Below are 7,994 nucleotides of genomic sequence, written 5' to 3'. Positions count from 1 at the left end.
CAAAACAATGAATGTTTTCCCTGACTATACAGAAAACACCAACTTATGAAATAGGAATATAGTAACTACAAAGACAATGGTGACAGTTCTTTCATATTCTGTTAATCTTAATGCACTGTACTTCATGATCTATTTGGGCTTAGATACCCCAGGGCATATTCAGAGAGTAGTGAGTACTTAGAGAGGAAGCTAAAGACCAGGAGGAACAGTTGATCACTTCTTAGTCTTTTGGCTAAGATCAAGTGTAGTATCACGAGGAACTATTAAAGGAGTTGGCACTCTTAGGCCTGGAGAAGACTCAGTGGGAATGTTTCTGTTTCATGCTTCTATCACAGAACTCAGGAAGCATATAATGGTCTATGTAGACCGTGGGACAGAAGTAAGATCATAAGATGGAGTGATTTTAACTCAACAGAAGTAAAAACTTCATGGTGTCTATGAATGGACTGAATTGGAATAAATTACATTCTATACCTGTATAATTATGTCAAAATGAACCTCAGTATTATATATAACTATAGGGGCTGGGGCTGGGGCTCAGTGGTAGAGTGCTTGCCTAGCATGGGTGAGGCACTGGGTTCGATTATCAGCACCACATATAAATAAATAAAATAAAGGTCCATTGAGAACTAAAAAATTATTTTAAAAATATTACATATATAACTATAATAAACAAAAAATTAAAAAGAGAATTGGCTATGAATCAAATACATTGTCTTCAAAGAGTGAGAATACCATTACTTGAAGTGTAAAGCCCAAAGACAATTTTTGTGATATTGGGATGGAACCCAGTGGTGCTCTACCACTGAGGTACATTTCAATTCTTTGAAATTTTGAGACAAGGTTTTGCCATGTTGCCCAGGCTAGCCTCAAACTTGCTATCCTCCTGTCTCTACAGTCACTGGGATTGCAGTCCATGCCCAACCTGAAGTCAAATGTTAAAGATGAAGTTAGTTGTCCCCAAGAATTCATTCCCCTCCTTTTCCTTTAGTAACCGTTATGGTTTGAATATGAAGTATCCCCCCAAATCTCCTGTTTTAATACAGGGATGCTTGGAGGTGAAATGATTAGATTGTGATAACTGTAAACTAATCAGTCTATTGTAGTTTGAATGGACTGACTGACTGATAATTGTAGGCAGATGGAGTATGGCTAAAGGAGGTGGGTCACTGGAGGTGCTTGTCCTAGAAAAGTTTATCTGTTCTGCAACCTCTTCCCCCCTCCCTTTCCCAGCTTCCTGGCCATAATGAGGTAAGCTATTTTCTTCTGCCCTGCCCTTCCACCATGATGTTCTGCCTCACCTTGAGCCCAGAGTAATGGACTTGTCTGTCTATGAACTGAGACCTCTGAAATTGTGAACTCCAAATAAACTTTCCCTCTTCCAAATTATTTTTGTCAGTTTTTTTTTTCACACTGATGCAAAGCTAGCTAAAACAGTAACATAACCATCTGGACTTGAGCCTGGTACATATATGGATGCACAGCTGCTTACTTTATTTCCAAGTCTCCCTTTCAGCCGTGTGCATCCAGAAAAACAAGTTCAAGCTGTTGAAATGAGGGTACAATTGATGTGAACAACTTCCAGATCACTTCCTAGTACAGAATCTATCTGCCTTAGCTGCACATATGACCATGTGTCTCTTCCAGCTCTGAAATTCTGTACATGTCTGATTTCTCACATTCATACAGTAGATTAATATTAATAGTAGTAATATGTACCAGGTTTGCAGTGCTTATAATATAAGATATTCTAAATATTTTCTATCACATCTAATAAGTCATTCAATTATTAGAGAAATCTTAAAGGTAGACATTTTTATCATTTTCATTTGATGATTGAGGAAAACAAGACATATAGAAGTTAATTCACTTGTTTATGGTCACTCAATTAATATGAAGAAGAGCCAAGATTTCATAGCAGGCCAATGTCCATATTCCTTCTGTAATATCACTGTCAAGAGTATTTACAGGAAATGATAGAGGCTAATATTGTAATAATCTAGTGGATATCAGTTCAATTCAGGATTCAAATTGCCTTGGTATGAGATCCAATTTTTATCCTGTCCCTTGAAATTAAATATGATAATGTATCTATTCTCACATGACTGGCTCCATGTGGTCATTTAAGCCTCAACTCAAAGTTATATCTTTAGACACCTTGCACTGATCATTCTACATAAGGTAATCCCTAATCCCTCTATACACTCAATCACTTTCCTGATAGCACTTATGGCTATTTAATAGTTACTTATTATCATCTGTCTTTCTCACTTAGACTTTATATTTCAAGAGGGCAGGGACCTTGTAGTGGTATACAAAAGCAGTACTAAGAGGAAATTTTATAGCATGCAATATCCACAGTAAAAAAGTAGATAGAGGGCTAGGGTTGTGGCTCAGCATCTAGCACATGCAAGATGCTGGGTTCAATCCTCAGAACCACATAAAGATAAATAAAAATAAAATAAAGGTATTGTGTCCAATTACAACTGAAAAAATAAGAATATTTAAAAAAAATAGTAGATAGAGCCAGGCGCAGTGGTACATGCCTGTAATCCCAGCGGCTTGGGAGGCTGAGGCAGGAGGATTGCAGGTTCATAGCCAGCCTCAGCAAAAGTGAGGCACTAAGCAACTCAGTGAGACCTTGTCTCTAAATAAAATACAAAATAGGGACTGGGGATGTGGCTCAGAGGTCAAGTACCCCTGAGTTCAATCCCCAGTACCAAACAACAACAACAAAAAATTAGATAGAGCTCATGTAAAAAACCTATTACTGCAGCTCAAGGAACTATAAAACCAAGAACAAATTAAATGCAAAATTGGTAGAAGAAAAGAAATAGCAAGGAGTAGAAAAAATAAATAAAGCCTAAACATCAATAACAACAATAATAATAATATCAATGAAACATCCAGATTCTGTCACACACACTTATAATCCTAGGTATTTTGTAGGCTGAGGCCAAAGGATTATAAATTCAAGGATAGTCTAGGCCAACTTACTGATATTCTATCTAAAAAATAATAAAATGGGGCTGGGGATATATATCAGTGGTAGAACACCTCTGGGTTTAGTTCACAGTATAAATAAATAAATAAATAGAAATAAATAGAAATGTTTGAGGATGTAACTCAGTACCCTGGGTTTATTTATTCCCCAATACTGGAGGGGAAAAAAGACCAATGAAACAAAGAGCTGACTCTTTAAAAAGATAAACAAACAAACAAACAAAAAACCTTAGCTAGATTAACTAAGAAAACCTCAAATAAATAAAATCAAAGATGAAAAGGGAAATGTTACCACTGACAACACGGAAATACAAAAGATCATTAGACGTAATTATGAACAACTACATACCAACAAACTTGATAATACAGAAGAAATGGGCAAATTCCAAGACATATAAATCTTGCCAAAATTGAATCATGAGCACCTAGAAAATTTGAAAAGACCAGTAACAAATAATGAAATTGAATCAGTAATGAAAAGTGTCCCATCAATGGAAAGCCCAGCATTAGCTGGTTTCACTGTTGAATTCTACCAACATTTAAAAGAATAATTATTGTGAATTCTCCTTAAGTTATTCCCCCCCCCAAAAAAATGAGAAACAAATTCTTCCAAGCACATTGTACGAAGTCAGCATTACCTTTATACCAAGATCAGATAAGGAAATAACAATAAAAAACTCCAAGCTAATCTTCTTGATGAACACAGACTCAAAAATCCTCATCAAAATACTATCAGTCTGACTCCAACAGAATATTTAAAAGATTATTCACAAGGGTCACAGTGGTGCATGCCTGTAATCCTAGCAGCTCAGGAGGCTGAGGCAGAAGGATTGCGAGTTCACACCCAGACTCAGCAACTTAGTGAGGCCCTCAGCAACTTAGTGACACCATGTCTCTAAATTTAAAAAAAATAAAATAAAAGGGCTGGGGATGTGGCTGGGGTTGTAGTTCAGAGGTAGAGCATTTGCCTAGTATGTGTGAGGCACTGGGTTTGATCCTCAGCACCACATAAAAATAAATAAAATAAAATAAAGGCAGATAGTTGTGTCCATATACAACTAAAAATAAATATTTTGAGACTCCATCTCAAAATAAAAGGGGCTGGGGTTGTAGCTCAGTAATAAAGTGCCCCGGGTTCAATAACCAATACTGAGATGAAGAAGGAGAAGGAAAAGGAGAAACAGACAATTTTAACATACCTAAAGTAAAACAATCTAATCAGTAATCAAATATTGACCTTTGTTTGCTGACTCCTAGCATTAGATCTTATTTAAATCTCACCAACTACCATGGATGTCTTTTATAAAAAAGAAAAATATCCCTCTCAATGCATTTAAGCCTCCATATCTCCTCTCTCTGCTGACATGAGATAAGGATCTCTGCTTTAGCATGCCATTTCTGTCATGATGTTCTGCCTCACCATAGGCCCACAGCAATGCAACCATTGGCATGGACTGAAATCTCTGAAATAAAATTTGCCTCACCTAACTTAATTTTTTTCTGCCATTTTGTCATAGCAATGAAAATATGACCTAATGCATCACCCTACTGAGAGATTCATAGCTGAATGTGCTATTGAGAGATGGTGGAACCTCATTGGAAGGAGTAGGTTTGGGGGACATGTCTTTGGGGACTTTATTTTGTTTTGGGACCCATTCTCTATATGAAATATTAGCATGATTTGAAAATCTTTACTTCTACCCTATTCTCATTCCCCATCTTTTCTGCTTCATTTCCACCCACTCACATAAGTAAACCATTCATTAATTTCTGATTGATCCTTGTGGTATTTTATTTTGCATAAATAAAGAGATGCATTTATATTTTCTTATTCTACCCTTTTGCTTCTTAAACAAAAGATAGCATACCTAAATGTAGAGCACAAACTTATAAAATTTGATGACAATAACCAATCTTCAAATATACGTGCAGCAAGTGTTTTGAAGTGTTTCATAGAAATGAAAACATAGGTAAAAACACAAGGAATCTCCCTTGCAAAAATTTTCAATCAAATATTACTTCTGCTCCTTCATATATAGTACCAAACTTGCCTTCAAAAATGGTGGGCTTTGCGGAAGAAATAGGATTTCAATTGAACTCTCAAACCATAATACCAGATTTGGAAAAAGTTGTAACCAAGCTTCTAAATATGAAATTCAAGGTGTTACCAATAAAGTTTGCTTGTTTTTCCCATTCAGTTCAATTCATTTGGTGGAAAATTCAGATGAGTGCATTGACTGTGCATTATAGAAACAACAGAAAATTAAATTTAAAAATGAGCCATTTTTCTGCATTGACATTCCTTCTAGCTAATGAAATGCTAGAATTAAAAAAAAATAGTTGTAGATGGACACAATATCTCTATTTTATTTATTATTATGCAGTGCTTTGGATCGAACTCAGGGCCTCACACATGTTAGACAAATGTTCTACCATTGAGCTACCACCCCAGCCTAAAATGCTAGAAAATTTTAATAAATTAAAACCACATTAGCCTGAAGAATTCAGCAAAGTTACTGATTATTTTTAAAGTAACTATATGCCTAGTAGGATAGGAAGATACACAATGGCACTGAGTTTAAAAAATCAGAAATATACAAGAATGTACCAAATATGCCAAAGCTGTGGTCTATATTTGCTGCATACCCAAAGAACACAGAAGAATGGCACAGAAGATGGAAATTTTTAATAAGGAATACTCATGTTGATGTATAACAAATCATAAAAGAATTTCTGAAAGAGAGGTACCATGTAGAAAAGGAATGTGAGGGTATTCTCCAAGGAAAGCCATGCCTTAAAATAAAAAAGTTATTCATCACACTGCAAGACTTCAAAATATAGTTAATGTTCTTGAAAGTCAGCCAGCTCTTTTTTTTTATGTTGCTCCACCCTAATTTTTTTTAACATTTTTTTTATTGGTTGTTCACAACATTACAAAGCTCTTGACATATCATATTTCATACATTAGATTGAAGTGGGTTATGAACTCCCAATTTTACCCCAAATGCAGATTGCAGAATCACGTCGGTTATACATCCACAATTTTACATAATGCCCAATTAGTAACTGTTGTATTCTGCTACCTTTCCTATCCCCTACTATCCCCCCTCCCCTCCCCTCCCATCAGCCAGCTCTTAATAGATTACCTCCACAAAATTGTCCATAATCTATTCCTGTAGCAAAACTTGTTCATGTCAAGTTTTCTTTTTAATTTTTTTGTGTTTGTTTTTGGTACTGGGGATTTAACCCAGGGGTGTTTTAGCACTGAGCCACATACCCAGTCCTTTTTATTTTTTGAGACATTATCTTGCTAAGTTGCTGAGGCTAGTCGAATTTGCAATGCTCCTGCCTCAGTCTCTGAAGTCTCTCAGATTATAGTAGTGTGCCACTGCACCTGGCTTTAGTTTTCTTTTTCCTCCACTATTTAAAGTTATCTGTATTACTTTTTAAATATGTTGCACTATGTTTTTCTTCTTCATGAAATTTCCAATGCTTTATGTATAAATTGTGTAAAGACTTTATTTTATGCATTTATTTTATTAATTTATTTTATGCATTTTTCCCCCAAATATGACTTCACAAAAGTGCATCATCACCATATTCACTTTTCAGTTTTTTTTTCAGTGCTAGGGATTGAACACAGGGTTTTACACATGCTAGGAAAGCACTCTATGACTGAACTATGTCCACAGCCCCACCACGTTTACTTTGTGTGTAAGCTGTGTATGTATGTAAAAACATCAAGACTTTTTTAGTGAATGAAAATATTTTCTTTTTATACATGTGCGTTTGTGAAAGAAAAAATTCTTGAGATCTTAGCTCTTTGGGCAACTGCTTTTGGCTTGATCTCACAATAAAATTTAGGCTGTTTGTCACAGTATTTCAAATGACCTCAGTTATAAAGCCAAGTCTACATAATTACCAACCAAAGTCACATGTGTTTATACATTTGACTTTTTCACCTTTTTCTTTATGGATATGGTTCATTTGACATAACTGTTATAGATGCGTGACTGTCACTAGTACACCTGAGTGTGTATGCTTGTAAAAATAATAATATAATATAGATTATTATTGTCTATTTTATTTTGTACAGTAGCCTATGAAGTGTTCTGTCCTATTTTCATGTTTTTCTAATAAACCCCTTTAAAATGTAAATAAGTGACTTTTAAAGAATTTTTATTACTTTTCCCAGAATTAGGTTTCTGGAATTTTGATCTTTCATGACTTTAGATTTTTAAGGAGTTTGATCTTATAGGATTTTTAACATTGGTATTATGATGTTCAGGATCGTGTCATTCAGGATTATGGCTCAAATTCAGAAACAGGATTTGAAAATGACCTTGGATTAAGCAGTGGTTTCTTAGATAAATTGGTCCAGGGCTTCTTTTGAGACTAATGAAAATGTTAAAATTGATTGTAGTCATGGATGCACAATATATACTAAAAGCCATTAAACTGTACAACTCAAGTGGGTGATTTGTGAAATATGAATTATATTTCAATAAAGCTGTTTTTAAAAAAAAAACTAAATATGCAACTACTGTAGACACAGCAAATGCATTCTTGGGCATTTAGGGCATTTATCCAGAGAAGTGAAACATATATTCTCAAAAGACCCCGAAATAAATGTGAATAGTCACTATGTAATATCCAAAAATTGGACTCAGTCCAGATATCCTTCAATGGGTGAATGGTTAATCAGACTGTGGTATATCTGTATCATGGAATATTTCCCAACAATTGAAGCAAAAGAACAATTAACATTTGAATGAATAAATCTACAAAGAACTATATCAAATTTTAAAAGTCAAGCTCAGAATCTTCACATTTTATCATTCCATTCATCTAACATTTTTGAAAAGACAAATGAGATGACAGCCTATTAACTGTTGCCAGATGTTTTAGGATTGGGACTCAAGGGAGGTGAGTAGGTTATTAAAGGGTAACATGAGGAATCCTTGTCATGGAACTGCCCCAAATCTTGGCAC

Source organism: Ictidomys tridecemlineatus, chromosome X (genome assembly GCF_052094955.1).
Source record: "Ictidomys tridecemlineatus isolate mIctTri1 chromosome X, mIctTri1.hap1, whole genome shotgun sequence".
NCBI lineage: Eukaryota > Metazoa > Chordata > Mammalia > Rodentia > Sciuridae > Ictidomys > Ictidomys tridecemlineatus.
The sequence above is the reverse complement of the archived record's forward strand: the minus strand, read 5'-3'. Positions refer to the sequence as shown.